Here is a 16670-nt window from a genome sequence, read left to right as displayed (position 1 = left end):
AAGGCGGCGATGCCTCTCCCCGCTTCGCCTTTGTACGCTACTGCGCGATACCCCGAAAGAGTAATCTCCTTCTCCGAGAGCGTCTCCTGCAGTAATATCACTTGTGGCTTGTCTGTCACCGATCTGACGAGCTGACCTGACGGAGCATTGCGCCTCTGGAAGCTAGCGCAGTTCCACTGCTAAATTTTAACGGTATTGTTATTTGTGTTAGCCATCTTGTTTACTGCGAAATTTTAGAGACCTGTGGCGCACCCGTCGGGATTTGATCCTGTCGGGAGCGGTTCAGTACGTGTTATTTTTCTACTTTTGGACTGAGCCTTAGGTCTTTCTAATAGCGTTACTCTCAACCCTATGGCGGAGAGCATTTCCATAATCCTACTCAGGGTCTTTTCCAGTTTACCCTCGTTTTTGACGGGGGAAGCCGAGGCGGCGGACCGGCTCTCGTTGACCTCGGTTATGTCGCCCTCTTCTTCCTCCTCTGTGTCGCTAGAAGGTTCCGGGTTGAGCGCCTTGCGTTTCGACTGCCCGGCTAACGGGCCTGGTTTACTGTTGCTAACCTCATGCCGGTTTATGAGTTTTCCTTTGATGCTCTTAAAGGATTCCTCAAGCTCTGCGAGCTCGCGTCTAAGTTCCCTATTTTCCGCTTCGAGCGCTTGGATACGGGGATCGATCCTATGCTCTGGCTGTGCCTCACCTGTCGTTTCGTTGCTTGATGCGTTCGTCTTCCCAGACGGCTGTGTCACTCCCTTGACCTTGTCGGCCCACGTGGCCCGCTTGACGGACTGGGAGCGAGACCGGGATCTCGATCTGGAGGAGCGTTCTCCTTGCCTCGGTTTGGATTCTCTCCTTCTCGAGCGTGAGCGCCCTCCGGATAGAGATCGGGTACCCAGGATGGAACCGCTCCGCGCAGCTGGTGCAGCCAACGAGATGTCGCCAGTTGCGTCGGTGACGTCAGATTCTTCGTCCAGTTGTGCCCTCCTTGCTATTTGTCGGCGTCTTCGGCGTCGGCGTCGTACAATGTATGGAATTTGATAGCGCTTTTTGCACGTTCGGTCTCCGGTGACGTGGGGCCCACCGCACGCTTCGCACTTGGGGGTGCATTGATGTTCTTCTTCGTCGTCCGCTTTTGCTTTTCCGCAACCCCGGCATTTCCTTCTCTCTTCCTCGCTGCTGATGCAAACGTCGGCACGGTGGCCTACGTGGCCGCAAGCATGGCAAACGTCGACTTAGCGTGGGTATAAAGAACATGGCAACAAGGCCGTGCCGCAGATCACGTGGTTGGGCACACGCATGCCACTGAATAGAATCACGACTACATGCGAGTTCTTGATTCTTCTGGCTTCTAGTGCCGTGGGATTTCTTTCGTTAACAATCATGTTTCTAAGCGTGCCTTCATCGTGACAGGGGTCGATGTGCCTTATTACGCCTTTGCACGTGTCTTCAGGGGCGGCGACGTACGCCGAGACTTCGTAGGCGCCGTACTTAGTATGGATTTTATTTAGTCTCGCATAGGCCCTTGCATTAACGGCGTGCGGAGTAGAGATGATGAAAATATTCTGCACCTTGTTTGGGCACACGGTGTCTTCCTTCGTTTGATGCTCAGGCAGGGCCGCCGCCATGGCCAGGGCTTGAGCGAGCAGCACTACATCGGCTTTTGATACGTCGAGGCCTCCCTTGGGGCGCACGATAATCTTGATCTGTTCCTTCGGGAGCTTCAGAAGTCGCGAAGCTGCCGTTACTTGCGACAACAGACTTTTAGCCGGTCCCTTGGCAGTGCGGCAGCCAGCCGGCTTGTTCACGGTACCACGTTGGCCATCTCGTAATGGCGGCCTGTTCGTCTCCTGCTTTTTACGGTTGTTGAGGGCGGTGATCCACCCAGCACCGTTGAGATCTGCTTGGGTTACGTCCATGCCTTCCACAGTTACGACTTCGGGCATGGCGTCGCTTTCGATGAACGCACGTGTCGTCGCTTCAGTCGCGCACAGAGACGGCAAAACGCAAGCGTGGGGCTGCCTCTACAGGCAGGCCTGCCTGCACCGCCGCGCCGAGAGCAGGCTGTGCCCGCTAGGGCTAGCTCCCTCGCCGGCGTGATCGTAGAGCAAAAGCCTCAGAATATGACGAAAAGTCCATCCACCGATAAAACTCGGACATCGGCGGATTCCTTGAAACTTGGCGGTTCCGGTGAGGTATATATATCTGGGTTCTTCTTGGAAAGACGCCCAAAAACAGTTAAGAACGCGGGAGCCGACGTGGATACGTCCGCACTGCTCGGCACCTCTTCTTCTTCCCAATTGAGGATATAATTTTTTTTAGGAGGGTTTCCGTACAGTGATAAAATGAAGGAAAAGACATTAAAAAGAAAGAAAAAAAGGAACAAAATATGTGATTTGAACTCGTGACCCTTCAATGTTGCCCGGAAAGGTAGCTCAGTCGGTTGGTTCGTCAAGCCACCGGTTACTTTCAAGCGCCATAGCTCCTGCTCCGAGCCTCATACTTATGTGGAAAGGGACTGTAAAGGAATGGCCGCCAGAGGAGCAGCGTGAACTCGAGCGGCTTTAGAAACTAGGAAAACTGTAGGATCTATAGGATCCTATAGGATCTAATGATCTATGGGATCTATAGGAAATCTATAGGATCTAATGCGCGCGCTGTCGCTTTGTCTCTGCGTGTAGTAGTTAAGAGAGCCAGTTTAAGGGCGGAAAAGAGGGAAGGAGAGGAAAGCAATATTGCAGCGCCGTGGTTTTAAAGAGCAACCGTGGTAGGGAAACGGAAGGCGATATAAGCATGCGTGGCCATGATATGTACACGACAAACTGCCTTAAAATATTTAGACTTGAGGGAAAGCTTTGTTAACAGACTATAACACGGCAATCAGCACTCGAATACGACGAGAGAAATTATTGAGACGTGGAAAATTCCCTTGAAATAAATCTGGTTTGCGAGACAAATGCTTGTATGAATTGAACCTCTTAAAAGATAAGGGGGGAAATATGCGCTCACCGAGAGGGCACCGTCAGCACGAGACCACCACCGGGCACCTTACTGAGATGTGGAGAGCCTCGCGGCCGGAACGAAGCCTCCCCTCTCCGCCGGCCAAGAGTGGAAAACGCGCTTTCCGATCGCTCAAGGTTGCGTGGGCATAGTATAGCTCTAGCGTCTAGGAAAAGCTTAAACAGGTGCGAGGGCGGCACGCATAGCGTGGGAAGCTAGCCGCCAGAATAGCTATGTCAAGTACTGCTGCTGGCGAGGGCAAAATACCTTCGTGTAATTATAATAACCGTAATAGGACTTCTTTCAAAGAAAAAAAAGAAAGGAAACGGCTCAGAAGGCTATACTAAAAAAAATTATGGGGTTTAACGTGCCAAAACCACTTTCTGATTATGAGGCACGCCGTAGCGGAGGACTCCGGAAATTTCGACCACCTGGGGTTCTTTAACGTGCACCTAAATCTAAGTACACGGGTGTTTTCGCATTTCGCCCCCATCGAAATGCGGCCGCCGTGGCCGGGATTCGATCCCGCGACCTGGTGCTCAGCAGCCCAGGCTATACTACGAGAGCTATGACTGATACATATCTATATATATGTATTCATCTCATCTGTGGGATCGATTACGCGCGCTGTTGCTTTGTCTCTGCGTGTAGTAGTTAAGAGAGCCAGTTTAAGGGCGGAGAGGAGGAAAGGAGAGGAAAGCAATATTGCAGTGCCGTGGTTTTAAAGCGCAACCGTGGTAGGGAAACGGAAGGCGATATAAGCATGCGTGTCCATGATACGCACACGACAAACTGCCTTAAAATATTTAGACTTGAGGGGAAGCTTCGTTAACAAACTATAACACGGCAATCAGCACTCGAATATAATTATAACTTCAATGTTGCCCGGAAAGGTAGCTCAGTCGGTTGGTTCGTCAAGCCACCGGTTACTTTCAAGCGCCATAGCTCCTGCTCCGAGCCTCAAACTTATGTGGAAAGGGACTGATGTTGTCCGCGACAGTCGATTTTTGCTGATTCTGAGTGGTTGGAAGGCATAATTTCTTGGAAAAATGGCCGCCAGAGGAGCAGCGTGAACTCGAGCGGCTTTAGAGAGTAGGAAAACTGCCTTAAAATATTTAGACTTGATGGGAAGCTTCGTCAACAAACTATAACACGGCAATCAGCACTCGAATATAATTATAACCCTAATAATAATTGTAAATATTCATCTCATCTATAGGATCTAATGCGCGCGCTGTTGCTTTCATCCCTGTATATAACCTAATAATTAAGCACATCTCGATTTGCAGCTGCTGCCGTAGCCCATGAGTGCTGATAGCAATGTCGCTAGGGAAATAATTGGGGGCACCTTAACGAAATTTCAATAGGTCAAAATCAAAAGTCGTCCACGACGGAGTCTCTCGTAGACGCTCTGCGATGTTTGGACGTAAAGAATGTGTGTCCACTGAAGAAAGGCTGCCACGGAGTGCTTTTGACACTTAGCCCAGAGAGAAAGGAATACAAGAGCGGACACTCCCATAGAACCCAGCGGCCGAATTGACTGCAGCGCACCAAGCCGACGGCGTTGATACCTCAACCAGACTTCCGGTTTCGGATTTGTGCGCGCGCGTTTTGAATAATAGCTGGTGCGCGCCACACCGGCTCCGCTTTTTCTTTTTTTTTTCTACAGCTCAACCGCGCGCGCTCTTCGCGCGAAATCGTTTTGTTAATAAGTAAAATTGATGGCGAACGATCTTCACAAGCCGCCGTCGAATATGTGCTACGTGCAATTTCATAAAGACGCAAGACGTCTTGTGTAATGAGGAAATGTTTGTTTTATAAATGCTCGTTGCAGGCTTCTTGTGCATCCATCCAACGTTGTGGCTGTAGTTTGGCTGTAGTTCCTACGGAAGCGTTGTAGTTTCCGCAGGAAGCTACACCAGACGACGTCAGCTGAAAAAATTTAATTACAAGCAAGTATTATTTTGGCATTAACATGTAATAATGCGTGTACAGGCGAAGCGCGACAGTGGTTGAATGGGCGGCATTACAAACAAAAACAGTTTGTATTTACACACACGGCGTAGAATATACGCGACTCGTCCCCAACAATGCCGTACATACCATGAAAACATTCTATTTCCAAGCATTACCCTCCTCCCGGGCCTTACTTCCTGCACCTTAATGGCACGAATACACGGGCTACTGCGCATATCCAGAACTTGGCTAGAACCGACGCGACATAGTACGCTACGAATACACAGAGGCAACCACAACGCAGGCTCTCAGACAGACCATGCTGTGCGATCGCAGAATTCCTTCTACTCGCACTCAAGAGAAATACGTGGGTGCCGTTCAGAAGAAGGAATTTCGAGTTACTTGTTCCTGGCGCTTGCGCTCCTTGGCGTTATCTTTTGCGCGTTCTGTCGGCGCTAGCAACACACTCCCGTGTTATTACTCTTGGCAGTTGCTCGTCGCATTTTGGGCAAGCGCGAGTCCGAAAGAAGGCTTAAATTGTTGCGGCGCCATAATTGTCAAAAACTTGTCGCAGTAAGATTCAGTACGCACCAAACTTTGTCACCACCGCCTAGCTACTTTTCGCTGCGTCACGACAGCCGCGGTGTGCGTGCTTCATAAGTAACAAAAGTACCGAAAATAATTTTCAACGATGTTCGGCGTCAGAGAAAGCGCCAGGAACTTGTCAGTGCATTAAAGCGCGAAACCGCGCACCACGGCCGAGCTGCTTTTCGCTAACCGCGCCGCAGCGCCAGGCGCGCTTGCTGCGCTTGAAAAGTACCACAGACACTAACGAAATTAGTTACAATAACGTTGGGGGCCAGAGAAAGCGCCAAAACTTTTCGCAGTAAGATTCAGTATACGCGAAACTGCGTCACAGCACCCTGTGCGACTAGCGTGCCCAAAAACTACCGAAATAAGTTGAAGTAGTATTGGGGCTCATAGAAAGTGTCGCAAACGTGTCCCAATACGATTCATTAATTCAAATTAACTGCGCCATGCCGGCCGCGCTGCTTTTCGTTAGCTGCGTCACAAGTCTAGCCTAGGTGCCGTGCCGTAAGCCTAATTGCTTGAAAGGCGTCGCAGACTGTCGAACAAAATTTCTCACCTTGCCATAGTCCAATAGTGCAGCGGTGTCATGTCGAAGTTCAGAAGGAACGCAAGAATTCGCCTGGAGCCCACCAAACCAAGCTAAATCCAAAAATAGAAAAGCAGGCAGACGGGTGAACCAACAGGCCAACGCTCAGTTGCACGGCCGGTCTTTTTTCTTTAATTGTGACAGCGTGCCTTCTGGCATAAAGAAATATTTAAACGTGTAGATACACGCCGGATTCTCGGAGGAAGTCCAGCAATGTTCGGTGGTGGTGCCCCAAGATCTAACTGTCTACATCTGGCGGCCGACCTTGGGGTGGTCCACATCGAAGCAGGTGTTTCTGGCGGAGGGCATGTAGAGAAGGGCAAGTCCAGAGGAGGTGTCCAGTGTCCACCTCGCAGACAGGAGCGGGACAGAAGGGGCAGGAATCGCTGATGGAGGCACGGTACTGTGCCGACCACGACCAGGTTACCGCAGGGGTGAGGGCGACACGGAGGCGTAACCTGCGTAACAAGACCTCTTCCCAGCGCGCTAGGCCACCAGGGAGGTCGGTGCCACACGGTGGGAGAAGTGCTCGTGTGGCGCGCCGAAGGTGTTCTTTTTCTGTGAGGAGCCTTAATTGTCTCCGGAGAGGTGGGGGCCAATTGAAGTGGACGAGAAGGCTTGTGTGGGATGTGCATTACGACGTATCCAGTGCGCACGTACTGTAACGGGTATACATATAATTTCTCCACTGTGTCCTGAATCTCCTGTGCCAAAACGTCGGAATTCAGAGCATGCCGCAGAGAACGGATGGCAGCTGAGGAATCGGTGAAGATACCAATGTGTCTACTAGAGGGCGAAAGCAGCGGACAGAGGATGGATATTGCGTCTCGAATTGCCAAGAGCTCCGCCTGTGTCGACGGCCAGGCAGGGGAGCAAGCATACGAGCAGGTTGGTATTTCTGACAATATTTCCGGACAAGCGGTAGCCGTGGTGACGTGATCATCACTCGCACTAGCGTCGACATACGCTACATGTCTGCACGAAGAGCTTGCACTCGTAGCTGATGAGCTATTTGCTATTATACTCGACTCTCTAAGGTGGCCAATGGATCGTGTGTGTATGCGAGTCAGAGGCCAATTGTCCGTAACTTGCTGATAAAGCCATGGTGGTCGTGGCGCGCAGGAATCGCAGGGCATCACTGAACCGTCTGCCATATACTTCTCAAGAGCTGCAGCTTCAGGGATATTATGGCACTTTGCGGAACGAGCTTGGCGACGCTGGTGGACCAGTTCGTCTAGAGTATTTAATTGCGCTTCAGCCTGGAGTGCGTGAATGGGCGTAATTTGTGGGAGGCCAGTAATAACCCGCATTGCTGCTCAATTGATAGATTCCAAGCGGTCCCACTCTGCTCGTGTCATGTGATGAATCTGGGCTTGGTATATCAATCTTGGCTTTAGCACAGTACGCATAAGGAGGCGGGCGATGGTGGTTGTGGCACCACCTGACTTTTGAGAAATCCTAGGGATGAGTTGCAGCATTTGGGATGTCTTCTGACGTGCTGTGCGAATCCAGGGGCCGGCGGAGCCGGAATCGTACAGGTCCCGGCCAAGGACTCGGAGTGAATTGACGATTGGAATTCTGCTTCCGTGCAAGAGAAGGAGGATATGGGGTGGTGTTAAACGCACGGCGGCCGCGCGCATTCGCGACCGGAAGCAGAGCCGTCTTTTGAGACGACAACTTGAGTCCCAGAAAAGAACACCATTGATCTGTAATTGTAAGAGCGAGCTGCAACCTTGTGGCTTGAACTTGGAGAGACGGGTGGCCGGTCCAGACTGTGGTGTCATCAGCATAAATGAGTGCGTGCAGGTCAGCAATGTCGCCCAATCGCCATGCCAAGGGTAGGAGGCTAATGTTGAAAAGTATGGGGACCAGCACTGACCCTTGCGGTACACCGCGATGTGGCCGAAAGGATCCCACATTCTCCGTGTTGATGCGGATGGCGAATTCACGATATGTAAGAAAGGTGTGAATAAACTTGCATATATGGGCGGGTAAGTGAATCCAGCGTAGCACTCTAACGAGGGCAGCGTGGCTGACGTGGTCGTATGCCTTGTGCACATCCATGCCGAGCAGGGACCTCACTCGGGTCGATCGGCCACCAATGAAAACCATAGAAGACAAGTGACCTAGGCCGTCTTCTGCACCAAGGTGGGGGTGGAAGCCAACTTGCGACGGATGATACCAGTGATGTACGTCTAGCCACCACTGGAGACGGTTAGCCACCATGCGTTCCAACAATTTCCATAATGTACACATAAGAGAAATTGGTCGAAGGTTTGATATGTTGTCATGAGGTTTGCCGGGCTTTGGGATGGCGATTATAGCTGCTTGCAGCCAGCGCTCCGGTACTTCTCCTGACAGCCATGCAGTGTTTATGCAGTACAGCACGAGCTAAGAACATCTTTCAAGGTGGCTCCTTCTAGGTTTTTAAACGCCTCATAGATCACGCCGTCAGGACCCGGGGCAGTCTTCAATTTGGCTTGGTCTATTGCAGCGAGAAATTCAGTCACCGTGAACGGAGACTGCATCCCAGCGATAGCGTGAGCTGATGGGAGTGCCCCTACACTCGGCGGAAGCGTAAATGGGGCGAAGACCACAGGTGGCTGCGTATCATAACCGGGAAATAATGCCTGCGCTATGTCAAATGCAAAGACGTCTGCGGTTTTGCCAGACGCGAGGCATGCGCTGGAACCCGGGTCAGGAGAGCGTCCACCAACTTCCACTGCTCGGAACGTTCTTCTAATTGAGGCGGCGCTGGTGGTTGGACCTAGCGAAGAACACCAGGCCAACCAGCGTTGACGTGAGAGGCGGCGTTCGTGGCGTCTAGCTGCAGCTGTCAGCTGATGGTGGCGGAGTTGAGCCTCCACGGATTCTGGGTGTCGGCTGGCATGAACCTCTGCCTGGCGACGCTGTGCCCAAAGCTGTAGGAGTCGAAGATCTGGCGCCGGACGAGATTCCTCGACCCATGACGTTAAAGTGTCTGTTTTGACCGCCGACTGTAACATTGGGATGGGGTCGCATAGAGGGGCGAGAGCGTGCCTTGATAACGAAGCACGAAACGTGTCCCATTCGATCACCCTACATTGGCGACGGAGGCGGTCGGTTTTCTGTGGGGCTAAACCGAGCCGAATGGGATGGTGATAACTCCCCAAAAGTCCGGTTCCCGATGCCAGGTAACTGTCTGATGGCCCAACCACCAGACCAGGTCCGGTGAATATGGTGGCATTAGTGGGTGGGTGCAACGTCGTGTAGGCATGGATACGTCATTAATCAGATTAAAGTTGTTCTGGGTGAGAGTATCAAGGATGAGATGTCCACGTTCACTAGACACAAAGTACCCCCACTTACGGTGTGGAGCATTGAAATCACCGACGATGAGAATAGGACAGCCAGGATGATGCCGACGAAGCCAGGTGATCCACCCTGTCCCGAGTGAGGACGCACATAACACGACACAAGCACAATAGCACACTGAGAGAGTTGCACCTTTACAGCCACGACCTCTTCCCACGCAGTGCACCATGTAGCCATAGGTATAGCCGTCTGAACGAGGGAGGTACGAACATATATAGCTGCTTTGCCTGGTTTATCACCTGACAGGCACGCACGGCGATCTGGGATGGAAGGTGTTGCGTAGCTAGTAAACCCCGAGATTCGAGGAAGAGAGTTCTGCTCCTGCAGGAGGAACGCGCAAGAGAGAGAGAGAATCAACTTTTGTGCTGAGCCCTTACACTCTAAGCCAAAAAGGACTAAAACGGGTATGGCTGTTAGTCTTTTGGGGGACTAAATGCCCTGCCACAGATTTTGAACCAATTTTGGACTAACTGCGCGAGCAAATGCAGCGGCCTAACTGGGGGAGCAACTACTGCAGACTAAAAGTGAGGGCAACTTCTAGTCCCTCCCAGTTAGTCCCTAGAGGATCAACGGTTAGTCTGTTAAAGTTAGTCTACAGGAGTAACTGCAGGAGCAACTTTTAGTCCCTTCCCGTTAGTCCCTAGAGGACCAACAGTTAGTCTGTTAAGGTTAGTCCACAGGGAGTAACTGCAGGAGCAACTTTTAGTCCTTCCCAGTTAGTCCCTAGAGGACCAACGGTTAGTCTGTTCAGGTTAGTCCACAGGGAGTAACTGCAGGAGCAACTTTTAAGCCAGGGAGGACCAATGGTTGGGCTGGTTAAGCTAGCCCAGAGACTATCTGTTCGCCCGTCTCTGGAGAAATGTTCTTCCTTTCAAGTACTTCCACTAAACCAACAGTTGTTCCCCCAAGATTAAATGTTGCCCACCATAAAGGTAATGGTTATACCACCTTTATGTTCTTCTAAAGGCTAACGGTTCAAACAGGAATGATTAACATTCAATCCGAAACAATGTGTTTCGGATTGAATATAGTGTTTGGAATAAATCATACTTTTCAGTCGTGCACCGAAATCACTTTTCCAATGATTCCAGGTTGCCATAGCTTTTCAAGCAAAAACAATGATCGAACTCAAGTAACCCATGTTTATTTTTAATTACATATTGCCACCCTCATCTTGAGCCGCAATTAACAAAACAAAAAAAGGAATACTAGCATACAAATGCCAAGTCCTTGGTATACAGTAATGACATATAAATACAGAAGATAAAAAAAAATTACTGAAAATATGCAGCAGTTCAAACAAAATAAAAACTCCAAAGTATACAGCAGATGAAACGTGTCATAGCCAGAGTAAAATCATGAAAATGAAATTAAGTCAGGAGCAGTCACAGTCAAATATAAGTTAGAAGCACTTAACCCCCGAATGCAGAGATCTAACTTGGCTCGAACTTGACTTCTGGCAGTCTCAAGACAGCTTCGCCGCGCGTCGTAAATCGTGCTTGATCTTGCGGACGACTTGGGAACGACTTGGCTGCGTCGAAGTCCGCTCAAGTTTGAAGTCTGCTCCCGGGCTAGCTTGAAACTGACTTCGTGTGTTATTCCAACATGGCAGCCTCCCGAACGGACGTCGCGCGGAGGTTAGCTGCTTTCGAGTTTGCTTGCTACGTCATGGATACAGCATGTTCAGAGGCGCAGCCCTTGCCGAAAATTCCGCGACCCACCTTACGTGACCGAGGGAATTCGATGGACCTGTACGACGACGAACAATTCCTCTGTCGCTACAGATTCACGAAGAACGCCATGCGACTTCTCGCTATGTTGCCTATCCGGGTAAGCGGGGACAACAGAGGACCGACTGTGTGCCTACGTGTGTTTTACGGCGCTGGCACGTTTCAAACAGTCACAGGAGGTCCGGTCCGCATTCCTCAGTCAACAGTGTGCCGCGCAGTTGGAAAGGTGACTCTGCTCATCGCGAAGCACCCGCGCCCGATGCTGGTGCGCTTCCCGCGCGCAGTCGCGGAAAGATTGATTGCGAGCGTATTTTCTCATCTCCTATGACTACACATAATAAAAAGTAGCCCAAATAAGTCAGTCATGCAGAACATGTGCGCTTACCAGTTTTGTGGCGCGTTCCCTTTTCTTCCGCAGCTTCCTCTTTCCGCTTTTGCTTCAGGTTGGTCCAGCATTTTTTCAGTTGCAGGTGATCGCGCCGCGTAATCCCGTGGTTGGCATTCTAATGTTTTGCTATTTCTTTCCATGTCTGATTCTTCTTGGTCAACGACGCGACATCAGTTTTCTTGCATTCCACAATATGCTTGTAGCCGTTCAGGAGTGTCGTCGGCAGGCTCTTTTCGTCTTCTTTAAAACGGGCTGCCGTCTTGCGTTGCGGTGCATTCTCTTGGGAGGAGACCGTACGTGAGTGCGACATTTCAGCGTCAAAGCCTGTTGACAGAACAGCAGTTTCGTACCAAATGCGGCGCGCGGCCGTCGCGCGAGCCCCACAACTTGTTTTCCTAACAGACGACACGCACTGCCAATTTGCGATGTCTACAACGGTGCCGCACTCTCCCTTTCGTTGTTCTCGACAAACCCTCCATGCGAAGCAGACAAATCGTTTGCACGTGTCATTTTATTTATTTATTTAGTTTTTTATCGGGTGTTGTCACCCATATGGGTCCGGGCAGGGGACTCAACGGCGCTCGGTACTCTTCGTTCGCAGCACATGTTGCAGTTTTTTTCTTGTTTGTGACTCCGGCCTAGTGCGTTCGAATATGTTGGCTTTTTCTTCAAAGGGTCACGTAGCCCGAGCAGAACACGGGCCGTCGCCTTCCTTCTGGAATGCCTATAATCGAAAAGGGAGCGAGCTCCCTCAGAAACCGACCGTATGCTTCGTCTCGGCCTCTTGTATCCGGTTGCCGGCCCAGACGGCGCATGAACGCCTTGCGGCAATCGAGAACAAAAGCCGTTTAAAGACCACCATACGAACCAACCATTTCGTTCGCTTCTCTACGGCAACAAACATGCAACAAGACCTCTGAGTTAAAGATAAACTAAAACCAAAATAAATGTGACGATAAAATTGATTTGCACTCAAATACACTGTCGCCTAAATGTGTAGCGGCGACTTGAAAAGATGGTGAAACATGCAACTTAAAAAGCGCGCCAAAACACCGAAACTTGAAGACCACTTAAATCCGCCGGGAACGCGCGCTTTCCGCAAGCAACACTGCCCATCGCAGCGGCGGACGTAGCCAGATGGAATAAGTTTACGCAAACTATACTTCAGAATTTATGCCCTGGTGGAAATTTGGAAAGATACACACTTTTTTGCTGTACAAGGTGCCTTACGCTAATAAATTTATTGTTAACCTCGAACACAGACGAGCAACCTGCTTTTGTATTGAAGCACAGTCTTGACTTGACGAAGCAAGTCAGCTTGAGCGTCTATGAAACGCGAAAGCCGACTTGGGCGTTTTGAAGTCCGCCTTTTGCTTCGGGCCGACTTCGTCAAGTCAAGTCCAAGCCCGATCCAAGTTAGATCTCTGCATTCGGGGATTAGTGTATCTTTATTATCCTGGTCAGATGGGCAAACTTAGGGCACCTTGAGTGAATTTAATTTACTTCGTTGAGTGTCACTTCAGCAGCAGGGTGCTAGGTGGCAAAGAAAAGTGCCATTCAGGAATACTGAAAATGATGCTACAGTGAAATCTTAATGTAATAAACTTCAGGGGACTACAATAAATTGTTCGTTAATATGAAAGGTCATTATAGCAAAAGTCCCAGAATTAACAATTCCGTGCATGAAGCCATAAGGGTGTAAGTTTTGACTGTGTGGGCCATCCACAAAAACTTTAGAGTTGGCCCTCTGCCTATTCTGTTGCTATTTTCCATTGACTCGGCCACCATGTACCACCAAAGCACCGCGGCGCACATGAAAGAGTCGCTGTCGACAAAACCACAGACAAGCTCCCAGACGCCTCCAAAGCACAATGTTCTTTTTTCTTCTTTTCTTTTTTGTCACTTTCATTGCCGCATGCGGTCACAAAACCTATTATGTCGTCACCTCCAGAAAGAACAAAAGAAAAATTTGTGGTCTCCTCGCTACGCTCACGGCGCGCACGCTCCGATTCCGCGCGCGCCGGACGACCACCGCGGGTTCGAGCACTCCGAGGCGCCATGCGTGCAGAGCACCGCGTCCGCGCCTGCTCCGGCCCGCTCCGTGCGACGCGCAGCTGCGCGCGTACGCGCCCCGCCGGCCCCAGCTTAGGGGGAAGGCGAGACCGCGCGCGCAGCAAGGGAGACCCTAGGCAAAGCTCTCGAGAAGCCAGAAAGTACATTTATTAAACTGGGAGTCAATACAAACATCAATTTTAACGTCCCGTCCGAATCTGAAGCTAGTTACTCAAAACATGGCCGAATGGTCGCCGGTGGCCACTAACGGCGCACCGCGACAGAGAGAGAACAAAGAAACGAGGAAGAAAGAAAAAAGAACCCCAGCAGTAAGAAGTTGCCTATCCTTCGGTCAGCGCCTGCCATCGCGCGCCCCACAGCAGAGAAAATGGAAATAGAAAGAAACGATAGACGAACAGACGGGTGCACGATCGGCAGACGCTGCTTCAGGACATCGAGACGACGGAAGAGTGCGCGCGCGCCCGCGGAGGCCGGGACCCCGACGAGCCGAAGTAACCATCGGCCGGCGCCGGACAAAGGGGGCCGCCGCCGGCAGAGAGGAACACGTACGCACCTTCCGACGCCCCGATGTGGTCTCCCCGGGACCCGACTTGCGCGCGCTTACCCGGAGTGCACGCAAGCAGGGCCCGAATCCCGCCAAAATGTTAGCCAATGGCGAAAGCCTGTTGACCTTCGTGCGGGCGGGATGACAGCAGAGCGACAGTGTTTTATGACCCGCTGCCACCCCGTCCAGGCAGGGAGGAGAGGGACACGGAGCCCCCCCTCTCTTAAGGGACTAAAGTCAGAGGACTAAATTGTGCCGCTGATCCCCACCGTCGACCGTTACCTTGCAAGGACGAACATTTAGTCCCACAAATTTGCGCACGACACTTCGCCTCTGCACACGGCACGCACGGTGGATTAACCGTTGATCCAAAGGTCCAACGGCTGCCGTTAGTCCCCTTTTCCCCGTTTTCGGCTTAGAGTGTAGTGACGGTTGGTGCGCGCTGGCACCAGATGGGGTGGAACCTTCTTCTCAGGTCCCATATGCGTCCAGCAGTTCCTGGCCCCTAGCCGCCAGCGCGAGCTGGCCCGGGTCGGTAGGTCGGGGCTGGACAACAAGGTCTCCCATCGCTCGGTGGGTTGGGGCTGGGGAGGGTGGGTAACGCGCAAGCTCGAAGTGAGCCCAAGCGAATGCGTTCTCGGAGCTCGCCAACCTTGTTAGCGAGATTCCGACAGTTCCATTGAATTACATATGAAGGCGGGTTGGAGGCCATTGTGGTAGCCATCATAAGTGCTGCGCAAGAGTGGCAGTTAGGGCCTGTAACTGTTGCACAACATAACGCAGAAGCGATGCCGGGTCGGAGGCGAGTTTAGGCGCAGGTTCACGCACAGACGCAATACCTGACGCCGGCACTGGTGAATGACATCTATGAGGCGTTTGTGCCGCCGATGACCTATTTGTTGTCGACGAAGTGTTCGCAGTGGCAAGGCGGTTGCGGCGAGAGTTGAGTTTGGATAATTCCGTTTGCAATCTTTCGATGTTGCGATCGATGTCACCCAATTCCTTTTGGAGTTCCCGCTGGGCCGTTGTAGACGCACGAAGCCTGTGACGAGTCCGGCTAGTAACATCGCTGTAAGTTGCCAGAGGAGTAGATACCCCCTTAGATGATGAAGGGTCATCTTCCTCGATGGCTTCATCCTCTTCTGTTAGCGGAGCGAAGCGGTCGGGAGACACCAACAGGTCCTGGATATGTGGAGTAGGGCGAAAAGTGCGAACGCCATGTTTACTTTTCTGAGCCTCACGTTTCGTTGGGCACACGCGATGCTTTATTGAATGGTCACTGGATTTGCATAGACCACATCGGAATGCTTGGGAGGTGTTTGGCTCATTTGTCTGCACCGGAGCCGAGTTAGGGCACGATGCACGCATGTGGCCTTGTTGTAGGCACTGGTAACAGTATACTACGCTTGGGTGGTATGAACGAGGTCGAAGGACGCACCCATTGTAGATAAACCGTTTGGGTGGGGTAGCGGGTCCTGAAACTGTTACCAGGCATGTGCGACCACGTCCTAGGTAGCGGGCTTGCAGCACATGATGAGTGTCACAAGTCAAAGTATCACGTAGGGTTTCCGGCGGTTCGTCGGGATCGACCCCTGTTACCACGTAGCGAGAGATGTCCGTGCCAGAGAGCACGTATATATATATATGCTTGAACGGGCAAGACGCGTCCATTGGGAAGGGTGATTGCTGTCAATGTGCACAGGGCACACACTTTCTCTAAGGACGGCACCCACACGGACACTGTGTTGGAGGCCCGGTGTTATGTGTAGCCTGAGAAGCCCGTCGCGGTGACGCAAGAAGCGAGCGTCTTCTGAAGGGTCGTCGTAGGGATGTCTTCTATGTTGTAGCCTTCCTTTGGACGGATGGCAATTTTGTACGATCAAGGGAGGCTGTTAGATGGGCGTTCCGGGAGGGCGTCTGGATTCAGCAGACACGGACGCTTTTGAACAGGAGCAACTGACGAGGCAAGCACTGGTGACGCGCCCGGCGATGCAGCGTTGCACAGAGACGCCTGTGTTCGCGGGTCCTCTGCCTCGTCTTCCATCGTCTCTTCGTTGGTGGCGGTAACCGACTCAGCAGCAGGAGTAGTCGCCATGATCTCCACAGCTAACTGCTGCCGCAGCTGCTCTTTCTTGCGTGGCGTTATTGCGCCTTGGCGGGATCGCTGCTCACGCGATGAGGCGGCTAAGCCTAACGCACTCTGACTCACTTTAGGCGACGCTGTCTTGCCCCCGGGAGCATCCCGGGGGCCGTCGATGGCTCGGTTCGGTGCCACAGGTGGACTGGCTACGAGGAGCGGTGTTGTGCCCGTACCACCAGCCCGGAATCCGAATCTACAAGATGCAGAATTTATCCTGCGAACGCCCTTTGGACAAACCCGGGCCTGCGCCGAAAGGCACAGCGCCCTTAACTCTCCCTCGACAAGTCAAGATGCTGAGCCGTCAGGCAGCGGCGTCC

The sequence above is a fragment of the Dermacentor albipictus genome, unplaced genomic scaffold (genome assembly GCF_038994185.2).
Source record: "Dermacentor albipictus isolate Rhodes 1998 colony unplaced genomic scaffold, USDA_Dalb.pri_finalv2 scaffold_13, whole genome shotgun sequence".
NCBI classification, from domain to species: domain Eukaryota; kingdom Metazoa; phylum Arthropoda; class Arachnida; order Ixodida; family Ixodidae; genus Dermacentor; species Dermacentor albipictus.
Note: the sequence above shows the minus strand (reverse complement) of the source record.